The 26,680-nt window shown below is 45.0% G+C and overlaps 1 protein-coding gene across 5 annotated transcripts in view; it reads right to left on the reverse strand.

Annotated features, from left to right (window-relative positions):
- Window positions 1–26,680, reverse strand: part of TBL1X (transducin beta like 1 X-linked) — a 250,968-nt gene that overhangs the window by 70,908 nt on the left and 153,380 nt on the right. For all 5 annotated transcript variants that reach the window (XM_068961982.1, XM_068961980.1, XM_068961984.1 and 2 more), the window contains one exon: window positions 1,809–1,897. The gene's annotated coding sequence lies outside the window, so the exon portion shown is untranslated. The remainder of the gene's footprint in view (window positions 1–1,808; window positions 1,898–26,680) is intronic.

The raw sequence follows: 26,680 nt of genomic DNA on the forward strand, positions 1-26,680 counted from the left end.
CTGTAATGGAAAGTGCAGATTCCTAACCACTGGAACCACCAAGGAACTCCCTGGGCTTCCATTCGTGATGTCTGTGCATCTATGACTGTTTGGTTTGCTCCTCTGGGTACTCCTTGTCATCTCACTAGATCTATTGATAGTAAGCTACATGTTTTTCTAATAACTTTCAAGGTTAAGTAGGAAATCAATTTGCAGATAGACACAAATCATATTAAGAAACTAACAAAGCAAAGAATTAAGATACAAGAGCCAAATAAGATACAGACTCATGCCCTCAATTATAATCCATTTTGCTGCTTAATTTTAATTCATAATGCTGATGAGAGGAATTGATTTTAGAAGGTGTCATCTGCTCCTGGTAAGACCCAGAAAAGTTTAAAATAGCTGGTTCCGTGTTTCAGCTTCATCTTCAGTTCAGTACAGTCGTATCCAACTCTTCGCGACCCCACAGACTACAGCACGCCAGGCTTCCCTGTCCATCACCGACTCCCAGAGCTTGCTCAAACTCATGTCCATCGAGTCGGTGAGGCCATCCAACCATCTCATCCTCTGTTGTCCCCTTCTCCTCCCGCCTTCAGTCTTTCCCAGCATCAGGGTCTTTCCCAATAAGTCAGTTCTTCGAATCAGGTGGCCAAAGTACTGGACTTTCAGCTTCAGCATCAGTCTTTGCAATGAATATTCCGGACTGATTTCCTTTAGAATGGACTGGTTTGATCTCCTTGTAGTCCAAGGGACTCTCAAAAGTCTTTTTCAACACCACAGTTCAAAAGCATCCATTCTTTGATGCTCAGCTTTCTTTATGGTTCAACTCTCACATCCATACATGATTACTGGACACACCATAGCTTTGACTAGACGGATCTTTGTTGGCAAACTAATGTCCCTGCTTTTTAATATGCTGTCTAGGTTGGTCATAGCTTTTCTTCCAAGGAGCAAGCATCTTTAATTTCATGGCTGCAGTCACCATCTGCAGTGATTTAATTTCATGGCTGCAGTCACCATCTGCAGTGATTTTGGAGCCCAAGAAAATAAAGTCTCTCACTGTTTCCCCATCTATTTGCCATGAAGTGATGGGACCCGATGCTGTGACCTTCATTTTCTGAATGTTGAGTTTTAAGCCAACTTTTTCACTCTCCTCTTTCACTTTCATCAAGAGGCTCTTTAGTTCTCCACTTTCTGCCATAAGGGTGGTGTCATCTGCATATCTGAGGTTATTGATATTTCTCCTGGCAATCTTGATTCCAGCTTGTGCTTCATCCAGTGGGGCATTTCACATGACGTACTCTGCATATAAGCTAAATAGGCAGGGTGACAATATACAGCCTTGAGGTACTCCTTTCCCAGTTTGGAACCAGTCTGCTGTTCCATGTCCGGTTTTAACTGTCCGTGTCTTGACCTGCATACAGATATCTCAGGAGGCAGGTATGGTGGTCTGGTATTACCATCTCTTTAAGAATTTCCCCAAATTCTTAGAAGGCAAAAAAGCCCAATTCATCTTAAAGAATCAAGTTAGTAGCACATCATTATTTAATAATGCTTCATCTATTACCTTCATGGAGAAGGAAATGGCAAGTACTCCAGTATTCGTGCCTGGAGAATCCCATGGACAGAGGAGCCTGGTGGGCTACAGTCCACAGGGTAGCAAAGTCAGACATGACTTAGCGATTAAACAACAATTACCTTGAACTTCAGCAAGACAACCTCAGACACATATCATTTTAAAACAGAAGGTGTTCAGTTTTGGCAAAATGCAGTGGTGTTTGAAACGAATTTCAGGTAGAGAACAAAGATCAAATGCAGGGGTGTACCTTTAGGGCGACTTCATGTGTAGACCTCTGAACCAGTGGGCTCCCCAGCACCCGATCATAGGAACCGCCAAGTGTCTGCTCGGACCTGCCTGGTGAGAAACAACGAGATTGAAAAACAGGAAAACGACAAAACCAAAATAAACCTGAAAATCCTTTGGGAATTGTTCACCTTTGATCTCTCCTATTCTTCTTTTCCGTTGTGATCTCAAACACGTGTTACTGTTTCATACCCTCTGTCTTCAACTTTTACACAAACTATGCACTTTTATTTGCAATGTAAAAAAGGAAGTAATTAAAACCAGCCATCAGCATTATGGTACGTGCAGAGATTTACAAGGAAAACCTCTCAAAGTAAGTAACACTGGTTTTAGGGCAGACAAAGGTTCTGCTATCATTCAATGATAATGAACGCCCACTTGAAACATCTTTGTTTTAGGGAGTGTATCGTATACAATCAATAAATTAAACTGTACACATCCTAAAGAGAAGAAAGATGCCTCACAGAAAGTTTATAAAGAGTGCTTGGGCCAATGTTACAATAATCATGGCACGCATGTTTGTGTGCAGATATTCGCTCATTTATGTGACAGGGAAACATCAGAATCCTTTTCCCCCCCTTCTTTCAGCTTCCTAAAATAAAGCAAGGAAGCACTGACTACTAGGTCTCAAGTTTTCCGCTATTATTCTCCTACATTTCCATTTCAGGGCAGTTCTGTATTTGCACAGATTTCTAAAGAAGCCAGGGGTATATCTCACAAGATAATCCTTCATATCACAAACTTGCTTTTTTCAGTCATTGTAAATACAAAGCAGTCAACCAGCCTCTATTTAAGGATATGTACCTCCTTCCTTACAAAATGTCTTTGGTTGGGAGTGAGTCCAGGCTCCTACAGGGTTTAAATTATCCACATGCTCAAAAACTAAGGAAATTACATGACTACCACTTTCTGTAAATTCTTGTTCAATAGTCTTAAGTGATATAAAAAGGTGCCAGGTTTAATGTAATTCAAATTCAGAAGCATGGCTATGAATGAAGCTGTTTCTTATTAGTGAATTAATCAGAACCTCTTGAAACGTTTTTAAGGAAATTCAAGGAAATTATTCCCACTGAGGTATGTTTATAGTTACACTGTTCAAAGAAAGGAGATTAAAAAGATTCTATAAGCAGGTTCATAGGCTGTTAAGTTTCATTACAGTACATTTTTAAAACATCATAAGGATCTGTAAGATGAAAGTAATAACCAGAACAACTGAAAAAAAATCTACCACCGAAGGAAAATAAGATTTAAACAAACCTCTACAGTTGTTTGAACAGACATTTAAGGGCATCAGACTGAAGCAGGGACAAGGGAATATGGACTTTTCTTATAAAATAAAAATGCATTTCATTATGAAATAAATTCTGTAGTAGAGATGAAATAGGACAATACTCCTGAGACTAACCTGATGCAGAAAGCAATTGACTATTTTCAGGACTGTGTTGTAAACCCAAAATAGCCTTCTGATGAGACTGCTAAATACGATAAACTATCAAAGTATGAGCAGATGTCACCACAATAAGCCCCAAATTGCTTGAAAATTAAAACATTAAGATCCACAATAATTCAATTAGGCAATTAATATATAAACAGCTCTTATTACAAGCTGTTCAGAAAAAAAGCCTCAGTATTTAGTTTGGACCTATTCTTTGGTCCAAAACAGATGGTAACTCACAAATTGAAGGTTATCTTTGATGTAAGTTGTTAAATTCAGTAAGAGTAATTAACATCATGTGTGTGTTATAAACACACAAAACATGTGAAATATGACTTTGGTTAATGACTTTCTGGTTACACAACATGACAAATTAATTAGTTTACTGCTAAAAAATAAGAAGTTAAAGTGAGAAATCTGACCTTCCAATACCTTGTCATTCCTGATTTTCCCATTACGAACAACCAAAGAGAACCACTATCCATAAACCGTGCGGGTAAGAATTCATGGGACTGAAAAATATTTGTGGGATACGCAAATGATTTTAACAAATGCAATATATTCCTTAATTGTCAAAGGTAAACATAAAATGAAACCGACAGTGTGAGTCCCTCAGTCACGTCCAATTCTTTGTGACCCCATGGACTGTAGCCCACCAAGCTCCGCTCTCCATGGAATTCTCCAGGTAAGAATACTGCAGTGGGTTGCCATTCCCATCTTGGATTTAAGAAGGGAATGAATTGAATTGGATTGATTCCACTGAATCAGTTGAATTGAATTGGATTCCATTCAATCCCAGGGGATCTTCCCCACCCAGGGATTGAACCCGGGTCTCCTGCATTGTAGAGATTCTTTACCGACTGAGCCGAGTTACCCGTAATAAAATCATGGAAGCATCATGGCACGTCCACAGTGGTAACACAGGTGCTTTCAACCAGGGGTGGCTGTGTCCTCTGCCCCAGGGGACTCTAGGATATTAGGCAATGTCTGGAAACATTTTTCGGTTGTCCCAGCTGGAGGAGGGAAGCTACTGGCATAGCATTAAGCATCTACAACTCACAGAACAGTCTTCCACACAGTAGACAGATCAGGCCCCCAAATGCTATTAAGATCCAGAAACTATATTTTAATGGGACAGACTTTAGTGTTAGGTAGGTTAGACTAGGGAAACAGAGTCCAAGACGGTAGTCAGAGGAAGGGACGACTAGAAGAACCACGTGCAGGGAAAAGGAAAGGAAAGAGCCCATGAAGAGGAAAACTTGAGGCCTGGAGTAAGAACCTCCGCGGGGGAAGAAGCCTAACACGGTCCTTTCCCTGATTGGCTTGACCATACACCCTAACTGCATTCCCTTCCCTGATTGGCTGCAGACACAAGCCCTATTTTGCAAGGGGAAATAGCCAATGGAGCCCGAGAACCGCCAAGGCGAAGAGAAAAACGTATGCAAAGAGAAGCCGAAAAATGAGACCAGACCACTCCAGCGGGTGTGGGTCCACTCTCCCGTCTGAAGACTGTCCTGCCTGTGGCTTGCTTAAGAAATCCTGCCTGCTTGAGCTGTGTTGGTCTGTCGTTTTAATTCTTTCCTACGAAGAGACAAGAATGGAGGGGAAAAAACCTACTCGACAGTAGACTCACCAAGCAGACACTTCTTTTCACGACTTCTGCCTGATTCTTACTGTGCAATATTAGAAGTAACGCTTTCACACGGGTCTTAGACTCAGAAAGGAACGCCTAGGGGACACTTTAGCCTAGATTGTCACCATCTAAAACGGGTTACCGAGGTCAGCTATGGATTCTGTTCAGAGAAAATGGTTCACTAAGAGACAAAAAAACATCAGATATCCAACTGCAAAATAATTCAGGGCATTCAGTGAATTAAGAGCATGAGAATAACAATGAATTCTGATAAGATTCATTACAGGGGGCACGTCTCCTGGTAAGCGAACTAGGACCCCACATGCTTCGAAGCATAGCCCCCCAAAAAATTCTGATAAAGAAAAAATATTTAAGAGCAATGAAGCACAATAATAACTATTACAGAGAGAAAGTCTCTGCAAAAATAGGAACAGCAAAACATGCAAGGTTCAGCAGATGGCTTTAACAAAATAAAGTTGAAATTTTGAGTGGAAGGGCTTAAAAATCAAGTATAAAAGATTATAAGAGAGGACGTTTACAGGCTTATCCTTTTCTGTAAATACACGTAACGTGTAAACGCTTTCTATAATAAAGAGTCCTGAAAGAAGTTTAGCAAAATGTTGAAAATTTCTGATGCTTTGCAATGGATACTTGGAAGTCCATTATTCTCTTCATTTCTTAGTATGTTTGAAATCTGCCAAAGGGTTTTTTTTTTTTAATTCACATAAAAAGATCTGTGAACTTATTGATTTGCCCTTGTTATTTATGAGGCTGTAAGCTACTCTGAAAGCAGGAACAGTGCCTTATACCATCTCTTTGTACTTCACTGTGGCTAATGTACTACTCTACATTCAGGGATAAACAGCTCATCAGGGTATGTTGAAATGTTAAAAACAAAATGTCTTTTTTGTGGGGAGCTAGATACTGTTAAGTGCCTTCTAGCTCTGAGATTCCATGGTATCAAGTTTCAAATTATCTGCTTATGCTTAACTCTTAACTCACCAAGATACCAAAAATTACCTGGCCAGGTGATCAAGTCACGTGGTAATAACTCCTTTCCAAAGCACAGGTGAAGAGATTCCAAGCTTGGCCTGTTTTTCTCAATCACAAACCAGCAAATTAAAGACAGAAGGAAGCAACCTTTGCCATATTGTCAGGGGTCTAACACCCTGATTTCAAGCAATTATGTCTGAGTTCCCTCCGATATTCACTTAAACATCCATGATTAACAGGAAAGTAGAAAAGAGCCTCCTCCCAGAGGAAAGGACCAGGGAACTGGAGCTTTGAGAAAAGACTAACATATGACTTGACTGCTGCACTGGAAAACTAAGAGGAAAGAGGAAGTGAACTCACAAGATTTTTTGCACAAGTAAAGAAACCACAAATGAAACAAGAAGACAGCCTACAGGCTGGGCTGCAGTTCAACAGGGCTCGGTTTCCAAAACACATGAATAGCTCATACAACTCAATAACAAAACCAAACAACTCCACCAAAAAACTGGCAGAAAACCAAAGTAGATGCTCCTCCAAAGAAGACACACAAATAGCCAATGAGCACATGAGAAGATGCTCGATGCTGCTGATCACTGGACAAATTCAAATCAAAACTACAATGATGCACCACCGCACACAGGTCCACATGGCCATCATCAGAAAGTCTACAGATAGTAAATGCTGGAGAGGGTGTGCAGAAAAGGGAACTCTCGTACCCTGTTGGCAGAAATGCATTTGGTATGGCCCCTGTCAAGAATGGTATGCTGCTGCTGCTAAGTCACTTCAGTCGTGTCCGACTCTGTGTGACCCCAGAGATGGCAGCCCACCAGGCTCTCTTGTCCCTGGGATTCTCCAGGCAAGAGCACTGGAGTGGGTTGCCATTTCCTCCTCCAATGCATGAAAAGTGAAAAGTGAAAGTGAAGTCACTTAGTCGTATCCGACTCTATGCGACCCCATGGACTGTGGCCTATCAGGCTCCTCCGCCCATGGAATTTTCCAGGCAAGAGTACTGGAGTGGGGTGCCATCGCCTTCCCCAGAAGAATGGTATGGGGGCCCCTTAAAAAAACTCAAAGCAGAATTGCCATAGGATTCAGCAATCCCACGTCTGAGTATGCTGCTGCTGCTGCTGCTGCTAAGTCGATTCAGTCGTGTCCGACTCTGTGCGACCCCATAGACGGCAGCCTGGGTGTCTATTTAGAGAAAACCGTAACTCTAAGAGATACATGCACCCAGATATTCACAGCAGCACTCTGCACAGTAGCTAGGACGTGGAGCAGCCTGAATGTTCACGGACAGACAAGACGGCAACGGGGTGGGATGTTGCTGTTTAGTCGAGAAGTCGTGTCTGCCTCTTCTGTGACCCTATGGCCTGTAGCCCACCAGGCTCCTCTGTCCATGGGATTCTCCAGGAAAGAATACTGGAGTGCATTGCCATTTCTTCCTGCAAGGGATCTTTCTGACCCAGGCATCAAAGCCACATCACCAGCATTTGCAGGTGGATTCTTTACCAATGAGCCACCTGGGAAGCCCCAAAGGTGTGGTGTGTGTATATATGTATATGTGTGTGTGACTCAGTTTTGTCTAACTCTTTGCAACCCCATACACTGGGGTAGCCTGCCAGGCTCCTCTGTCCATGGGATTCTCCAGGCAAGAATATGATAGTGGGTTGCCATGCCCTTCTCCAATATATCCATATCCATCAATATATATATATACACACACATATATATACATACAATGGAATATTACTCAGACATAAAAAAGGATGAAATAATGCTATTTTCAACAACATGGGTGGACCTAGAGATTACTATACAAAGTCAGACAAAGGCAAACTCATCACTTATATGTGGAACTTAAAACATGACACAAACGAACTGAGTTACAAACCAGAAAGACTCACAGACACAGAAAACAGATTTACGGTTACCAAAGGAGATTGGGGAGGGGATAAGCTAGGACTTTGGGACTAGCAGACACATGCTACTATACTTAAAACAGATAAAAACCAAGGTCTTTCCGTGAAGTACGGGGAACTACAGTTAATATCATATAATAAGCTATAATGAAAAAGAAAACTAACCGTAAAAACGGTTTATACATAGTTGCATCCACTGTGGATCTAAGTGCCTTAAAGTTATGTAATCCTGCTAATAAATAATGACAGAATCCTTCCTACCAGAATGTCACAACATGTTTTCAACGAGGAGCCCAGGTACCACCACGGGCAGTGTCAGACCAGGGGTTCACACACAGCAAATCATCACTTTCTTGCCATGATGCCTTCCTGGCCCTGAGCTGCAGGCAGCAGAAATTTTGTGAATCACTGTCCTTCTCTAGGGCCTTCCCTGGTGGTTCAGCTGGTAAAGAATCCGCCTGTGATGCGGGAGACCTGGGTTCCATCCCTGGGTTGGGAAGACCTCCTGGAGAAGGGAACGGCCACCCACTCCAGTATTCTGCCCTGGAGAATTCCACAGACTGTATAGTCCATGGGGTCGCAAAGAGCCGGACACGACTGAGTGACTTTCACTTTCCTTCTCCAGCTTGTCTGTGTACGTAGGTATTCCCCTGGAAAAATGACACTCCGTGCTCAGTATGTAACTCTCCCGAACTTCGACTTTTCAGACACATGCGGGGATGTTCCTGACGACTCCCTGACAGATTGTGAATACACCAGTTGCTAGACACGCTAATAAACGGCGGTTCTCCTGCTGGAAGCCTATAGATTCCCCAAAAGAAATATAAAACCAACGCACATTTCTCTAGACTCTGGAAGGCTACAAGCTAAAGATGACAGCGCTTGACGAAAATGAATGCAAGTATGCCAAGATGGTAATGACTTACAAAAATAAACTCTACTTTTAATATCATAATAGTGTCAAGAAGTAGGGCAGTTCTACATGAGCCTTGACCCGCTGGGAATTAAAATCAGGCCATGATCCTCACTGCTCTTTTCACTCACCGAACTAGGAACATAGGTACAGTGAGGTGAGAGGTCACACTGCATTAATCAGTTCCAAGGCGATGGCAACCCACTCCAGCACTCTTGCCTGGAAAATCCCATGGACGGAGGAGCCTGGTGGGCTGCGGTCCATGGGGCTGTGAAGAGTCGGACATGACTGAGCGACTTCCCGTTCACTTTTCACTTTCATGCATTGGAGAAGGAAATGGCAACCCACGCCAGTGTTCTTGCCTGGAGAATCCCAGGGACGGGGGAGCCTGGTGGGCTGCCATCTATGGGGTCACACAGAGTAGGACATGACTGAAGTGACTTAGCAGCAGCAGCATCTCCTATCATCCCATTCCTCTTTGAAAACCATTCATTTTTGGAATACTCTTTATTTACATGGAGTAGTTATTTTTTGTCACTATACTAAAAGGTTACGCAATTCTCTTTATATGTAAACTGGCAGACAAGACTAAAGGGGTCCGTTCTCTTTTAAAAGTTCTATTTACGACACACACAAAAAGATTCTGTGTTGTTTCGTTCATGATAAACGCTAATTATGTGCATGAATTTCAAGGGGAAAAAAGGGAAGGAAGGGAGAGGAAGGAAGAAGAGGAAGGAAGGATTGGGAAGGAAGGGGGAGGTAGGGGAAGGGGAAGGAAGGCAGAGGCAGGAAGGGGAAGGAATTGGAAGGAAGGAAGAGGAAGGAAGGAATTGGAAAGAAGGAAGGGGAAGGAAGGAATTGGAAAGAAGGAAGGGGAAGGAAGGAATTGGAAAGAAGGAAGGGGAAGGAAGGAATTGGAAGGAAGGAAGGGGAAGGAAGGAAGAGGAAGGAAGGAAGGGGAAGGAATTGGAAGGAAGGAAGGGGAAGGAAGGAATTGGAAAGGAGGAAGGGGAAGGAAGGAATTGGAAGGAAGGAAGGGGAAGGAAGGAAGAGGAAGGAAGGAAGGGGAAGGAATTGGAAGGAAGGAAGGGGAAGGAAGGAATTGGAAAGAAGGAAGGGGAAGGAAGGAATTGAAAAGAAGGAAGGGGAAGGAAGGAATTGGAAGGAAGGAAGGGGAAGGAATTGGAAGGAAGGAAGGGGAAGGAACGGGAAGGAATTGGAAGGAAGGAAGGGGAAGGAAGGAAATGGAAGGAAGGAAGGGGAAGGAAGGAAGAGGAAGGAAGGAAGGGGAAGGAATTGGAAGGAAGGAAGGGGAAGGAAGGAATTGGAAGGAAGGAAGGGGAAGGAATTGGAAGGAAGGAAGGGGAAGGAAGGAATTGGAAAGAAGGAAGGGGAAGGAAGGAATTGGAAAGAAGGAAGGGGAAGGAAGGAATTGGAAGGAAGGAAGGGGAAGGAACGGGAAGGAATTGGAAGGAAGGAAGGGGAAGGAAGGAAATGGAAGGAAGGAAGGGGAAGGAAGGAATTGAAAAGGAAGGAAGGGGAAGGAAAGGGAAGGAATGGGAAGGAATTGGAAGGAAGGGGAAGGAAGGAAGGGGAAGGAAGGGGAAGGAAGGGGAAGGAATTGGAAGGAAGGAAGGGGAAGGAAGGGGAAGGAATGGGAAGGAAGGAAGGGGAAGGAAGGAAGGGGAAGGAAGGGGAAGGAAAGGGAAGGAAGGGGAAGGAAGGAAGGGGAAGGAATTGGAAGGAAGGAAGGGGAAGGAAGGGGAAGGAAGGGGAAGGAAGGGGAAGGAAGGGGAAGGAAGGAAGGGGAAGGAAGGAAGGGGAAGGAAGGGGAAGGAAGGGGAAGGAAGGGGAAGGAAGGAAGGGGAAGGAAGGAAGGGGAAGGAAGGGGAAGGAAGGAAGGGGAAGGAAGGGGAAGGAAGGAAGGGGAAGGAAGGAAGGGGAAGGAAGGGGAAGGAAGGAAGGGGAAGGAAGGAAGGGGAAGGAAGGAAGGGGAAGGAAGGGGAAGGAATTGGAAGGAAGGAAGGGGAAGGAAGGGGAAGGAAGGGGAAGGAAGGAATTGGAAAGAAGGAAGGGGAAGGAAAGGGAAGGAAGGGGAAGGAAGGAAGGGGAAGGAATTGGAAGGAAGGAAGGGGAAGGAAGGGGAAGGAAGGGGAAGGAAGGGGAAGGAAGGAAGGGGAAGGAAGGGGAAGGAATTGGAAGGAAGGAAGGGGAAGGAAGGAAGGGGAAGGAAGGAAGGGGAAGGAAGGGGAAGGAAGGGGAAGGAAGGAAGGGGAAGGAAGGAAGAGGAAGGAAGGAAGGGGAAGGAAGGGGAAGGAAGGAAGGGGAAGGAAGGGGAAGGAAGGGGAAGGAAAGAAGGGGAAGGAAGGAAGGGGAAGGAAGGAAGGGGAAGGAAGGAAGGGGAAGGAAGGAAGGGGAAGGAAGGAAGGGGAAGGAAGGGGAAGGAAGGGGAAGGAAGGGGAAGGAAGGGGAAGGAAGGGGAAGGAAGGGGAAGGAAGGAAGGGGAAGGAAGGGGAAGGAATTGGAAGGAAGGAAGGGGAAGGAAGGAAGGGGAAGGAAGGGGAAGGAAGAGGAAGGAAGGAAGGGGAAGGAAGGGGAAGGAAGGAAGGGGAAGGAATGGGAAGGAAGGAAGGGGAAGGAATTGGAAGGAAGGAAGGGGAAGGAATTGGAAGGAAGGAAGGGGAAGGAATTGGAAGGAAGGAAGGGGAAGGAACGGGAAGGAATTGGAAGGAAGGAAGGAGAAGGAAGGGGAAGGAATGGGAAGGAAGGAAGGGGAAGGAAGGGGAAGGAATTGGAAGGAAGGAAGGGGAAGGAACTGGAAGGAAGGAAGGGGAAGGAAGGTGAAGGAATGGGAAGGAAGGAAGGGGAAGGAAGGAAGGGGAAGGAAGGGGAAGGAAGGAAGGGGAAGGAAGGAAGGGGAAGGAAGGAAGGGGAAGGAAGGAAGGGGAAGGAATTGGAAGGAAGGAAGGGGAAGGAAGGGGAAGGAAGGGGAAGGAAGGAAGGGGAAGGAATTGGAAGGAAGGAAGGGGAAGGAATTGGAAGGAATGGGAAGGAAGGGGAAGGAAGGGGAAGGAATGGGAAGGAAGGAAGGGGAAGGAAGGGGGAAGCTCGGTGTTTTGTATCCTCGGTTAAAAGGCCCAAGGAGCAGGCATTTCAGCAAAGGCACCCTATACGCACAGAGTGCGTCTCACATGCAGAGTTAGCAGGAGTAACGCTGCAGGATCCTTCACAGGGGAGGTACTTGTGTGGCTCTATTATTTGTCTAACTAGGCTACTCTGCCGACAATCCTCCCCTTTTCTGAAACCGAGTTTAAAAACAGGGAGACATTCAGGATATGATGCCCGAAGAGGGAAAGGTTCTAGACTGGTAAAGCAGGGGTGAGCACACTTTCTCTGCACGAATCCTGGACCCTTGACAGCCAAACTGAGTCTGCTACAACTGCTCACACCCGCTTTAGCTGAAAAACAGCTGCAAATGGTACATAAATGGGTGTTCGGTATGCTTCAACACACCTTGAAAAAAAATAGACTGCAGGTGGGGTTGGCCTATAGGTAGGAGTCTGCCGATCCCCGCCTGACGGCAGTATCAGTGAAACTCACTCAGTCGTGCCTGACTTTTTGCGACCCCATGGACTATGCAGTCCATGAGATTCTCCAGGCCACAATACTGGAGTGGGTAGCCTTTCCCTTCTCCAGGGGATCTTCCCAACCCAGGGATTGACCTGAGGTCTCCCACATTGCAGGCAAATTCTTTACCAGCTGAATCACAAGGGAAGCCCAATAATACTGGAGTGGATAGCCTTTCCCTTCTCCAGCGGATCTTCCCGACCCGGGAATCAAACCAGGGTCTCCTGGATTGCAGGCAGATTCTTCACCCACTGAGCTGTCAGGGAAGCCCAAGGCAATATCATGTTCATTTTATTAAGGTGTGTACTCCAAACTTCCTGTGTTCAGTCACTTCAGTCGGGTCCAACTCCTTGCGACCCCATCGACTGTAGCCCACCAGGCTCCTCTGTCCATGGGATTCTCCAGGCAAGAACACTGGAGCGGGTTGCCATGCCATCCTCCAGGGGATCTTCCCAACCCAGGGATCGAACCCGCGTCTCTTATGTCTCCTGCACTGGCAGATGGGTTCTTTACCACTAGTGCCCCCTGGGAAGACGACCCATATTACATTAAAACAGACAACCTTCTAATATCCTCAGGGGGACTTTAGACAATTAACATATGACAGAAGTGGTCTATTCGAGAAGTAAAACAAGTCTCTGCCTTGTCTCTGGGAATGACCACAGTGGAAGGGGTGCCACTGGACTGAGGGGTGGATTTCAGCCCAGGTTCTCGGTCTCTGGGACACACACACACACACACACACACACACACACGTACACCTGCCATGGGGAGCCTTCAGGACACTACTGCAAATGCCCTTCTAGGTTAAGATGATGCTTTCAGAACCCAAGTGCAAAGTCTCATGAAACTTCCCAGTTCTTTCATGGATCGTATAAGTGTGAAACTGAACAGAATAAATCTCAAAGGTGTGGAGATGGCATCTCTCTCTCTTTTTTCCCCCCCTTTTAACAGGTTTCATTTTTAGATTAGTTTTAGATTTCCAGCGAAAGTGACAGGAAGTTACACAGATTTCCTGTATACCGTTTGCCCCTATGCACGCTCAATTTCCCTCATTATCTAGGTCCCCCACCAGAGGGTCCATCTGTTACAACTGATGAACCTACAGTGACATTATCACCTGAAGCCCATAGGTTATATCCGGCCGTGGCACCTTCTATGGGTTTTGACAAATGACATAACACACCTGAGCCTCCCAGGTGGTGCTAGTTGTTAAGAACCTTCCCCCTTCAATGCAGGAGACCTAAGAGACGCAGGTTCGATCCCTGGGCCAGGAAGATCCCCCGGAGACGGGCACAGCAACCCACTCCAGTATTCTTGCCTGGAGAATTCCATGGACAGAGGAGCCTGTTGGGCTACAGTCCATGGGGTCGCAAGGAGTCAGGCACGGCTGAGCGACTTTCACTCACTCACTCAAGAAAACCGAGGCTTAGCGGACTGATGGGGTCGAAAGAAGTCGGACGTGACCGAAGCGACTTAGTACACATGCACGCACGTGTCTACCACTACACCACCATCAAGAATACTTTCATGGCCCTAAAAGTTCTCTGTGCTCCAGGGGCTCATCTCCGCACTGAAGACGGTGTTGCAAAGAGTTGGGACACAACTGAGTGACTGAACTGAACTGAACTAATATTCCACTGTCTAGATGCAACATTCAAATATTTATCCATTCATGTATAAAAGGACATCATGCTTTCTCCCAAGTTTTGGCAATGGTGAATCAAAGCTCTATAAACATATGTGTGCAGGTTTTTCCTTGGGGTACATTAAAAAAAAATGCCATTAAAATGATATTAAGTAAGGACTTGCAGTGGCTAAGTCTCCACGCTCTCATTGCAGGGGGCCTGAGCTCGATCCCTGGTCAAGGAATTAGATCCAACATAGGCAACTAAAGATTCTGGATGCAGCAATGAAGCCTAAAGACCCACAGTGTTGCAACTAAGACCTGGGCAGCCAAACAAATCAACATATTTTTAAAAGAGTTCTCTAATTAACAGATGTTCATGGGAAAGATTTAAAGAGGTCCTCAATTGTGGGCAACTGTGTCCCCGTAGGGTCATCAGTTGATGTCCAGAGATATTCCTCACTGTCTCAACTCTGGGGAGGGTCTCTGGCATGGAAGGGGTAGAGGTCAGACAAGACATTCCCACATGAGAAAGGATTCTTGGGCCCTAAATGTAACTAGTGCTGAGGTTGAGAAACCCTGCTGTTGCTGTTCGGACACTCAGTCCTCTCCGACTCTTTGTGACCCTGTGGACTGCAGCCCGCCAGGCTCCTCTGTCCGTGGGATTCTCCAGGCAAGAGTACTGGAGTGGGTGGCCACGCCTTCCGCCAGGGGATCTTCCTGACCTGGGGATCGAACCCATGTCTCTTACGTCTCCTGCACTGCCAGGCAGGTTCTTTACCACTAGCGCCCCCTGGGAAGTCCTGAGGAACCCTGGTGTGAGGATAAAATGATAACTCTCCCTAGGTCCACTCAGTCTGACCTCACAGAGACTGCCTCTATTTCCCAGCTTCCCCTGCAGTCCTACAAGTGACCACCGGGTGGCACTCTGCCGTTTAACACAAATGTGCTCTGCTACCTGTCCTCGAATGTGAGTCATGAGAGGTGTGTGTCACTGGTTTTCATCTCAGTACCTGCCTACACAAAATAACTCGGCGTCCACCTGTTCTCGCGGAAGTGTAACATTTTATCAAGTCCCTTTAGGTCCGTGATATAACTTAACCGTCACATCAATCCTTCTGTTATTCCCACTGTCTAGCTGAAAAAGGCCAAGCTCTAGAGAGTTTAAGTGAAACAGTCCAGACTGGTTTCGCAGCTCGGAAATGGTCAGATTTGTTTGCTTTTGGTTCAGAAGCTCAGTTGTGTCCGACTCTTTGCGACCCCATGGGCTGCAGCACGCCAGGCCTCCCTGTCCATCATCAACTCCTAGAGTTTACTCAGACTCACGTCCACTGAGTTGGTGATGCTTTCCAACCAACTCATCCACTGTCGTCCCCTCATCCTCTTGCCCTCAATCTTTCCCAGCATCAGGGTCTTTTCCAATGAGCTGGCTCTTCGCATCAGGTGGCCAAATTACCGGAGCTTCAGCATCAGTACTTTCAATGAATACTTAGAGATGATTTCCTCCAGAATGGACTGGTTGGATCTCCTTGCAGTCCAAGGGACTCTCAAGAGTCTCCTCCAACACCACAGTTCAAAACCATCCATTCTTTGGCGCTCAGCTTTATGGTCTAAATCCCACATACATACATGACTGCTGGAAAAACCATAGCTTTGACTAGATGGATCTTTGCTGGCAAAGTAATGTTTTTGCTTTTTAATGTTCTGTCTAGGTTGGTCATAGCTTTTCTTCCAATGAGCAAGCATCTTTTCATTTCGTGGCTGCAGTCACCATCTGCAATGATTTTGTAGCCCAAGAAAACAAAGTCTGTCACTGTTTCCATTGTTTCTCCATCTATTTGCCATGCAGTGATGGGACTGGAAGCCATGCTCTTAGTTTTTTGAAGGTTGATTTCTAAGCCAGCTTTTCCACTCTCCTCTTTCACTTTCATCAAAAGGCTCTTTAGTTCCTCTTTGCTTTCTGCCATAAGGGTGGTGTCATCTGCCTCCCTGAGGTTATCGATATTTCTCCTGGCAATCTTGATGCCAGCTTGTGCTTCATTCAGCCCAGCGTTTCTCATGATGTGCTCTGCATGTAAGTCAAATGTGCAGGGTGACAACATACAGCCTTGAGGTACTCCTCTCCCAAAATGGAACCAGTCCATCGTTGCAAGTCTTGTTCAACCTGTCCGGTTCTTGACCTGCATACAGATATCTCAGGAGACAGCTAAGGTGGTCTGGTGTTCCCATCTCTTTAAGAATTTTCCATAGTTTGTTGTGATCCACACAGTCAAAGGCTTCAGTGTGGTCAATGAAACCAAAGTAGACGTTTTCCTGGAATTATCTTGCTTTTTCTATTATCCAACAGATGTTGGCAATTGGATCTCACACTCCTGAGCTGGTCTGAAATGTATTTGGTCATTTGCACCGTGTGTATACGTGTTAGTTGCTTAGTCGTTTCTGACTCTTTGCGACCCCATGGACTGTCCCAGGCTCCTCCATCCATGGGACTCTCCAGGCAAGAACACTGGAGTGGTAGCCATTCACTTCTCCAGGGGATCTACACGACTCAGGGATCGAACCGGGGTCTCCTGCACCGCAGGCAGATTCTTCACCGCCCGAGTCACCAGGGAAGCCCTCGCTTGCACTTTATCTTCAAGCAACTACGCTATATTCAGTTTGGGATTTTCTGTGATTTTTTTTTTCCTTCACCCGACCACCTTCCAAGTTTCCGCAGTTAGCCTTGACATCTAGAAGATCAAAGGCAGAATGGGAGTGAGTCATCCTGGGGCTTAGCATTCCGTTCACGTGCGCATCTCTCCCATGGGGTCAAACTCAGATCCACAGCGAATGTCTTATTTATAGCGATTGTTTATTTATAGATGAGCAGGATGACCAAGAGCACCCTTACCCCTACCAAGAAACCAGCAGCATGTGCAGCTGGACGAGGAAAGGCAAGTGCGGAAAAAGGCGGTTCCTTCCTGATTCGTGGAATGCAGTTCTTTGGAGATAAAACACACCCTATTTGTCATTAAAATTCTTCCTGAGGGCATCTGCCTTCAAGATGTTAACGCTTCTCTTGTTCCATCACTGGTACTGGAGACTTGTGAAATCACAAGCAACCATTATTATTCATGTCATGACTGGGGACTTGCCTGGGAGTTTAGTGGTTAAGACGTGACACTTTCACTGCAAGGGGCATGAGTCTGAGCCCTAATTGGGGGACTAAGATACTGAATACCTCGAGGTAAAGCCAAAATGCACACAGGCATATATATACATATATATACACACGTACACACACACTGATGACTGTAAAATCATAGCTAAATATGTACAGTGTGCATTCTTACATCAGGCCTCATGTCATGCAACTACAGCTATTGAATATGGATTTTCCAAACCAGAAAATGAGAGCTGGGAATTCCCTGGGCTCTGTGCTTTCAATGTCAAGGGTCTGGGTTTGATTCCTGGTCGGGTAATTAAGATCCCATAAGCCCTTGTGGTGCAGTGAAACAAAAAGAAAAAAAAAAAGTCACCCACCGCTTTTTTAAAGTCTTTTTAGATTTTGTTACAGTATCGCCTCTGCTTTATGCTTTGTGTTTTTAGGCCTGCAGGGTCTTAAGCTTCCCTAACCAGGGATCAAATCCACACCTGCTATATTGGAAGGCGAAGTCTCAATCACTGGATCTCCAGGGAAGTCCCGGCCCACCTTTTTTAGAATTCTGATTCCTCACTGCCCCTTCCTCCTACGTGATGGCTGCTAACTAGAACAGCCTCACGTGTGGGTGCCAGTCAGTCAGTCCTCCAAAGCTAGGGACAAAGAGGACATGTGGGTTGGTCTGTCTCGGATAAGATGACTAAAACAGTTTGAGAGTTTGTTTCTTTCTAGCTTTCATGATATAAGTTTGTCTCCGCGTGAGGCACTCTCTAGTATGGGCTCCAATATCACTGGGGATGGCGACTACAGTCATGAAATTAAAAGACATTTGCTCCTTGGGAGAAAAGCTATGACCAACCCAGATAGTGGATTCAAAAGCAGAGACATCACTTTGTTGACAAAGGTCCGTCTACTCAAAGCTATGGTTTTTCCAGTGGTCATGTATGGATGTGAGAGCTGGACCATAAAGAAGGCTGAGCACCAAAGAATGGATGCTTTGGAGCTGTGTTGTTGAAGAAGATTCTTGAGAGTCCCTTGGACTGCAAGGAGATCCAACCGGTCCATCCTAAAGGAAATTGGTCCTGAATATTCCTAAGAAAAACTGATGCTGAAGCTCAGATACTCTGTCCTTCTGATGTGAAGAACCAACTCATTTGAAAAGACCCTGATGCTGGGGAAGATTGAGGGAGGGAGAAGGGGACGATAGAGGATGAGACGGATGGATAGCATCACCAATATGATAGTATCACAGATATGAGTTTGCATAAACTCCGGGAATTGGTGATGGACAGGGAGGCCTGGCGTGCTGCAGTCCATGGGGCCACAAAGAGTCAGACACGACTGAGCTACTGAACAATGGACAATAGCAAGTATGCAATTATTTGGAGCAAGACCAAGAGATCCATCAGTTAAGTAAAGCCTCCCCTTTTAAAGCAATCTGACATAAATTCTGCGAGGCAGGTACCACCTCTGTAAGCTGATGGTGTGTGGTACCAAACGACAGCACACCTCAGGGATTGAGGAGGCACTGCAGGGCCTGGCATTACACACGTCAACAAAGACTTGTGGTCTCCTGTAGCTTCAGAGGGCAACTGACTCGAGACATAAAAAAAAATGACGTGCAATTTAATGCCATAAAAACATAATGCACAATTTCATGAGTATCCATGGGTCAACAAGCCCTGCTTGGCTGGCGCTCAGAATTCCCAGATTCATCCCAGGGAGTGATGGCCCCCGCTGGCTTTCCAGGGTGAATGTCACCCTGCATGATCAGGGATCAAAGGTGCACACGTAGGACAGGGTTACAGGACACGCGCGTCATGCTTCAAGTCTGCACGGACGTGGTCCCCGCAGCGATTTCATCATCACCCTGTGCCACCTCACAGACTTGGGAGAGCCCATCGCTGGGCAGTCAGAACCTGGAAGCCATCCCAGGTGGTCTGGCATTATATATTCCATCCCCCTTCCACTGTACCACTGGCCTATCTTTAGATGCACTTTTGAGGTACTAAAAAAAAGTAAAATGAACGCACTCGCACATGCTGGTTCTTCTAGCCCTTTATGTTTGCCTGGAAGGCCACACTCTTGCCTCTGTCTTGGGTGGCTAGTCTCAATCACGCCGTCCTTTACGCCCACTCTAAGCTGGCTTCCTTTTCTCCAGATTCCAGCACGGCGCTATTTCCCAGAAATTACACTCAGTGCTTGGAAAGCGTTAGTGGTTCCCTTCCGACACAAGCTGGCAGACTCTCGGAGAAGCAGTGTGGTCCTGGCGTGACCTCAGCTAAATCCCAGACTCCTTCGCTAGGGCTGTGCGTCCCCGGTGAGGAACGTAACCTCTCTGGGCCAGTAAAGGAGCATGGAGTGCTTAACAGTTATGCTGCTGAAATTCACAGATGCAGACACATAAAGCCGGATGTGTAGGCCTATACAGAATGATAGTTAACTGCAGCATGCTAACAGCTGTGGAGCGGTTACTGGAATGATGCTGTGTTCCCTCTGTTCTGTTCATCATTTGTTTCCATTTTAAAAGAAAAAATAAAAACCAAGATGATTAAATATATTAATATATAAAAATTATATTATAAATAAATTATGTATAAATATAATATATAAATCTATAATGTATTAATATATTAATATATTGAATATATAATTAAATATAATTATATATTATATATAATTTTATTAATAATTATATTAACATATTGCTGATATAATTATATATTAATATATTTGACCATCTTGATATATATATATCTAAAAGCCAAGAAAAAATAAAAACCAAGATGATTATATTAATAAACTATATTATAAATAACAATAATAAATGATATATAAACATAATATATAAATCTGTAAATAATGTATAAATATATTGATATATTGAATATATAATTAAATATAATTCTATAAAAATATAATTACATTAATTATATATTAATATATTTAACCATCTTGATATACATATATCTATCTAAAAGCCAAGATAAACCTACATTTTCACCAGTAACTCCCACAAAGGAATAAAAGTCAGAAGTTTCTCTAACGGGATTAAGAGAGTCACGTAAGTGAAAGTGTAAGAGAATGATGTTTTTGTTTCCACTGGAACATAATCACAGTTATCTCTGGTTTTTTCTTAAACGGAAACTAACTGCTTGGTTTTCAAACGACTGAACTTTGAAATGAGCAAATGTGTCTGAGAAACGAAAAGAACAGGGTCAGAAGAAGGAAAGAAACCAATCAAGTTAGACAGAGTATAGATGCTGCAATTCTCGGCTCTAGCAGCATCTTCATGCTACACCCATCGAATGATTTTATCTGCCTAGCATTCTTTTACTGACCCCCCTTTCCCACTCTAGTAAGCAGTCAATTCAGTTCAGTTCAGTCACTCAGGCGTGTCCGACTCTTTGCGACGCCATGGACTGGAGCCCACCAGGCTCCTCTGTCCGTGGGATTCTCCAGGCAAGGATACTGGAGTGTGTGGCCACTCCCTTCTCCAGGGGATCTTCCCGACCCAGGGATGGAACTTGGGTCTCCTGTATTACAGGCCGATTCTCCACCGTCTGAGCCACCAGGGCGGCCTAATGACTGCAAACACAGTAAAACGCAAATGCTCTATGTCCTATAAACAGCAAGTATAAAGGAAAACTAGGATTTAGGTGAATATCCTAGTTTAAGCTTACTCTGATTTCCTTTGAGCCTGTTCAAATTTCTCTGGGGTCCTGAGATCACCCTCATGAATTATGGAATGTGTTAAATGCCTAAGTATACTCGAGTGTGTAGTATAGGGCTTCCCAGGGGTGGCGCTAGCAGTAAAGAACCCACCTGCTGATGGAAACATAAGAGGCGGAAGATCCCTTGGAGGAGGAAGCGACCACCACTCCAGTACTCTTCCCGGGGAAATCCCATGGACAGCGGAGCCAGGTGGGCAACAGTCCGTGGGGTGGCAAAGAGTCGGACGCAACTGAAGTGACTTGGCACGTCTGTACTATCGTTTGGAAGGTATATTAAGCTGTTCTGGGGATGCGATTTCTGACAGCACAGTAAACAGAACAAAGTGTGACCCTGAAATGGTACTGGGAAGATGTCATTGGTAAGAGGGAACTGGTGCTGTGTCAGATTTCCTGCTTGTGCAAACTATTCACAAGCCACATGCAGCCCTAAACACACAGAAACCCTCTCTGCAAAAAAATGCTGAAACGCCCTGCACTTTCACGTATGACATTTACATGGTTTTATAGAAATGCCACAGATTAAAAATAAAAGTGTCTTTTGGTAGGACAGAAGCCTTGTTCCTCCAAAAAGTATATGAGAAAACTAAAGTGAACTTTGAGTTATCTTTCTCAATTTGGATCCTCCATTACACAGAGATTTACTTAAATAAGTAGAGAAGAGACGGCCCCTTACAAAGAAAAGAATGCAGAGTCTGGAAGCCAGAGTAGAAAGTTAATGTGTCTGAAACGGGTGACTCTCAGGTTTAACTGGGGACTTTACACTGTGCTTCTCCCGCTGACAAAGGTCAGTATAGTCAAAGCTGTGGCTTTTCAGTAGTTACGTACAGATGTGAGAGTTGGACCATAAAGAAGACTGAGTGTCTAAGAAGTGATGCTTTTGAACTGTGGTGTTGGAGAAGACTCCTGAGAGTCACTTGGACTTAAAGGCGATCAAACCAGTCAATGCTAAACACTCAATATTCACTGGAAGGACTCATGCAGGAGCTGAAACTCCAATCCGTTCACCACCTGATGTGAAGAACTGATTCATTGGAAAAGACCCTGATGCTGGGAAAGATTGAAGGCGGGAGGAGAAGGGGACGACAGAGGATGAGATGGTTGGATGGCATCACCGACTCGATGGACATGAGTTTGAGCAAGCTCTGGCTTGGTGATGGACAGGGAGGCCTGGTATGCTGTAGTCCATGGGGTTGCAAAGAGTCAGATATGACTGATCTGAACAACAACAAATCTCCTACTGAAGGAAGTCTCCTGGGGGCTTTTGTTTTCCCCATAAAGAATAAAAATCTCTATTTGGGATCTTAAGAACCGCAGTCCAGGAGACACAGATACAGGTAAAACCAAAGGAAGCGTCCGGGGAAAAGAAAGAACCAGGGGCTTGTAAAGACAGAACTCACAAGGTTGTTAAAGTTGCCCAGTGAGAATTATGACTGACTGTTGCAAGTCACAGGTTATCTGTCCTCAAAGAATCATGAGTTATTTTAGGGTTCCCGGGGCTTTTTTTTTTTGAGACTCAAATGTGAAACAGTGACAGCAAAAGGGTTCAGAACAGCGTGATTCATTAAGGAGACACTCGATGCACCGACAGACACCCGGAAAAAGCCCCTGTACACAGGCCAAGCACTCGACAAGTGTGAATATGCTCATCTGACTTCTGGGATCTTAACGAGTTCGATTCGATTAGAGGTTGGTAACATTGTTCTTAAAGGTCCAGAGACTAAATACGTTTCACGCCATGAGCCACAGAGAGCTGCAACCGTGCAATTTCACCACTGTCGTGTGAAAGAGGCAGATGATACGGACCTCAGTGGGTGCAGCTGCGTCCCAAGGAAACTTAATTGTGTATAACGAAACTGATGGAATTTTCATGCGTTATAGCTTGTCATTCTCCTTGGCTTCATTTTTTTAAAAAAACACTCGCTTTGTTTATGTTCAGATTATTTACCTATGACTAGTTGCGGTATGCAAACTCTTAGCAGCATGTGGGATCTAGCCCCCTCAGCAGGACTGAACCCAGGGCCGCTGCATTGGGAGACTGGAGTCTTAGCCACTGGACCACCAGGGAAGTCCCTGGTTTTTACATTTTTAAGTGGTTTAAAAAAAAAAAAAAAAAACAAACCTGGTGGTTCAGTGGTTAAGACTCCATGCTCCCAAGGCAGAGGTCCCAGCTTGGATCCCTGGTCAAGTAAACTAGATCCTACATACCTCAAGGAATGATTGCCTCTGCCGAAACTAAGACCCAGAGCAGCTAAATGAATGAATGAATAAATCAGTTTAAGTTCAGTTCAGTCACTCAGCTGTGTCCAACTCTGCAACCCCGTGAACCGCAGCACGCCAGGCCTCCCTGTCCATCACCAACTCCCAGAGTTCACCCAGACCCATGTCCATTGAGTCAGTGATGCCATCCAACCATTTCATCCTCAGTCGTCTCCTTCTCCTCCTGCCCTCAATCTTTCCCAGCATAAGGGTCTTTTCAATTGAGCCAGTTCTTCACATCAGGTGGCCAAAGTATTGGAGTTTCAGCTTAAGCGTCAGTCCTTCCCATGAACACTCAGGACTGATCTCCTTTAGGATGGACTGGTTGGATCTCCTTGCCGTCCAAGGGACTCTCAAGAGTCTTCTCCAACACCACAGTTCAAAAGCATCAATTCTTTGCTGTTCAGCTTTCTTTATAGTCTAACTCTCACATCCATACATGACCACTGGAAAAACCATAGCCTTGACTAGATGGACCTTTGCTGGCAAAGTAATGTCTCTGCTTTTTAATATGCTGTCTAGGTAACTAAGTATTGGGTTGGCAAAAAAAAAGAGAAAATGTAGAAACCATCCTTAGCGTATTTAATGTACAAAAGTAGACAAAGGGTTAAATTTGGCCTGCAGGCTACTCTGCTAAAGCTGTCTTAGATAAGATGAGGCATGGTTAGATTCCATTGCTATCGTAGCTTGCAAAGATTCCTGAAAAATGAACCTCCAGGAAAGCACTATGATGATTCATCAAAACATTCAACACACAGTGACCATATGATCCAGCAATTCCACTTTTAGGTGTAAAACCAAAAGAATGGAAAGCAGGAACCCGAACAGATATTTGCACCCCAATGTTCTAAGTAACAATATTCACAATCGGCAAATAACAGAAACAACCCACATGTCCACTGATGGATGAATAAAATAAAAAAGTGTTGTTTATTCATACAGTGCAATGCTATTCAGCTTAAAAACAGAATGAAATTCTGAGACATCCTACAACATGGGCAAACCTCAAAGACATTGTTTAGTTGCTAAGTTGTGTCCAACTCTTTGCGAGACGCCATGGAAGTGTGTATCATAAAGGAAATCAGTCCGGAATATACATTGGAAGGACTGATGCTGAAGCTGAAACTCCAATACTTTGGCCACTTGATGCAAAGAACTTACTTAATGGAAAAGATCCTGATGTTGGCAAAGATGGAAGGCGGGAGGAGAAGGGGACAATAGAGGATGAGATGGTTGGATGGCATCACTGACTCGATGGACATGAGTTTGAGCAAGCTCCGGGAGTTGGTGATAGACAGGGAGGCCTGGTGTGCTGCAGTCCATGGGGTCACAGAGAGCTGGACATGACTGAGTGACTTAACTGAAGCAATGGACTGTAGCCCACCAGGCTCCAATGTCCATGGAATTTTCCAGTCAAGAGTACCGGGAGTGGGTTGTCATTACCTTGTCCATCTGAAGACACTATGCTAATTGAAATAAGTGAGACACAAAAGGAGAAATAATGTATGATCCCACTTATGGGAAGTACCTAGAGTAGTTAAAAATAGAGACAGAAAATAGAATGGTCTTGCCAGGAGAGGGGCGAATGGAGAGGAGAGTTAAGTTTAAGAGTTTAAATCTGGAAAGATGGAAAAGCTCTGCAGGTGGATGGTGAATGTACTTAACACTACACAGCACAGTATACCGTGTACCTAAAAGTGGTTGAAAAGGATAACTTTTATGTAACGTATATACTTTACCATAACAAAAGAGATCTCAAAGAAAATGAACCTTCAGTGCAAATGTATTTCCTCCAAAGACCCAGCGGCTAGTTACAAACTTAGGTCAAAATGTTTGTGACAGCTAAAATGTGGATTAGCCAGTTTACTCTGAAGAAAAGTCAAGAATATCTGCTTTTTCCATACTGCTGCTACTGCTACTGCTAAGTTGCTTTAGTCCTGTCCAACTCTATGCCACCCCATAGACGGCAGCCCACCAGGGTCCCCCGTCCCTGGGATTTTCCAGGCCAAGAACACTGGAGTGGGTTGCCGTTGCCTTCTCCAGCTTTTTCCATAAGCCAGAGCCAAATCCTTCACTGTGAAAAGAAGCTGTCCTCGGTTATCTTCAAAGTCACAGATGACATTTTAAGATACTTGCCACTGCAGTGGAGGCATTCCCTAGAAAACAGTCTCAAAATCTGGGTAATTTCTGGAATTTCTGAACGTTGGTCAAACCTAGAAATTGTTAAGCCAGCTTCTGTCCTTGGAGAATTTATCTTCACGGAAGCAGAATGACACATTTTGGCTAACTGAATTTGTATTCATTTTTGTGGTTGGGAAATGAGATTGATGTTCTTGCTAAATCAAGGTTCGTCATAAAAGTCATTCAAAAAAACAAACACCTGATGCTGTGGCGTGATTCTCAGGACCATACTTGTGGTTGTTAGTAAAAACTCTAGAATCCAGGAACAAAAACAGCAGCTTATCAATTTAGGGGGGTTGTTTTGTCCTACCTAAGATGAAAGCTGCAAAGTGAGGGGAAAAACTGGGGGTGAGGGTGGCGGATTTAAGCATAATTCTTGGTGGAAGCTATTTCCCTTCTTTAAAAGAAGAGTTCATAAGAATAAAAGGAGATTAATACATTTTTCTGTCAAAAACTCTCCCGATGGCTGGTTCACTAAACTCTGATCTCCTGCAAGCTTGGGGCTTCCCAGGTGCCTCAGTGGTAAAGATCTGCCTGCCAGTGCAGGAGGCATGGGTTTGATCCCCGGGTTGGGAAGATCCCCTGGAGAAGGGAAAGGCTACCCAGTCCAGTATTCCGGCCTGGAGAATTCCATGGACTCTATAGTCCAAGGGGTTGCAAAGAGTCAGACACGACTGAGCGACTTTCACTTTATCACTGAATGAAAATACACAGGGGGTTATCAAATGACTTTGGAAAACTTTCAGGCACCTTAAGTTTCCAACAGGCATTTTTGTTTTTAATTGGCCTCGCCTCTTGCCTGGCAGGATCTTAGCTCCCTGAGCAGGTATGAAATTCAGGGCCCAGGGAGTGAGCACGCCTAGTCCCAGCCACTGGACGGCCAGAGAATCCCCAAAGGCCTCTTTCCGTCATTCGGTTTTCTCCCAGCGCATGCATGCTAAGGCGCTTCAGTGGTGTCCGACTCTGTGTGACCCCACGGACTGTAAGCCCACCAGGCTCCTCCGTCCCTGAGATTCTCCAGGCAAGAACTGGAGTTGGGTTGCTGTGCCCTCCTCCAGGGGATCTTCCTGACCCAGCGATTGAACCGATGTCTCTTCCATCTCCTGCATTGCCAGGCAGGTTCGTTTACCACTAACTTTCTCCTTCACCGGACTGCAAATCGACCGCCTTTTAGGACAGGACTATGCTGCATCCTGGAGAAGGCAATGGCAACCCACTCCAGTATTCTTGCCTGGAAAATCCCATGGATGGAGGAGCCTGGTACGCTATAGTCCATGGGGTCGCAAAGAGTTGGACACGACTGAGTGACTTCACTTTCACTATGCTGCGTCCAGCCACCCTGTGAACTCACGCAGCACCCCTGCCCGCTTCAAATCC

Source organism: Capricornis sumatraensis, chromosome X (genome assembly GCF_032405125.1).
Source record: "Capricornis sumatraensis isolate serow.1 chromosome X, serow.2, whole genome shotgun sequence".
NCBI lineage: Eukaryota > Metazoa > Chordata > Mammalia > Artiodactyla > Bovidae > Capricornis > Capricornis sumatraensis.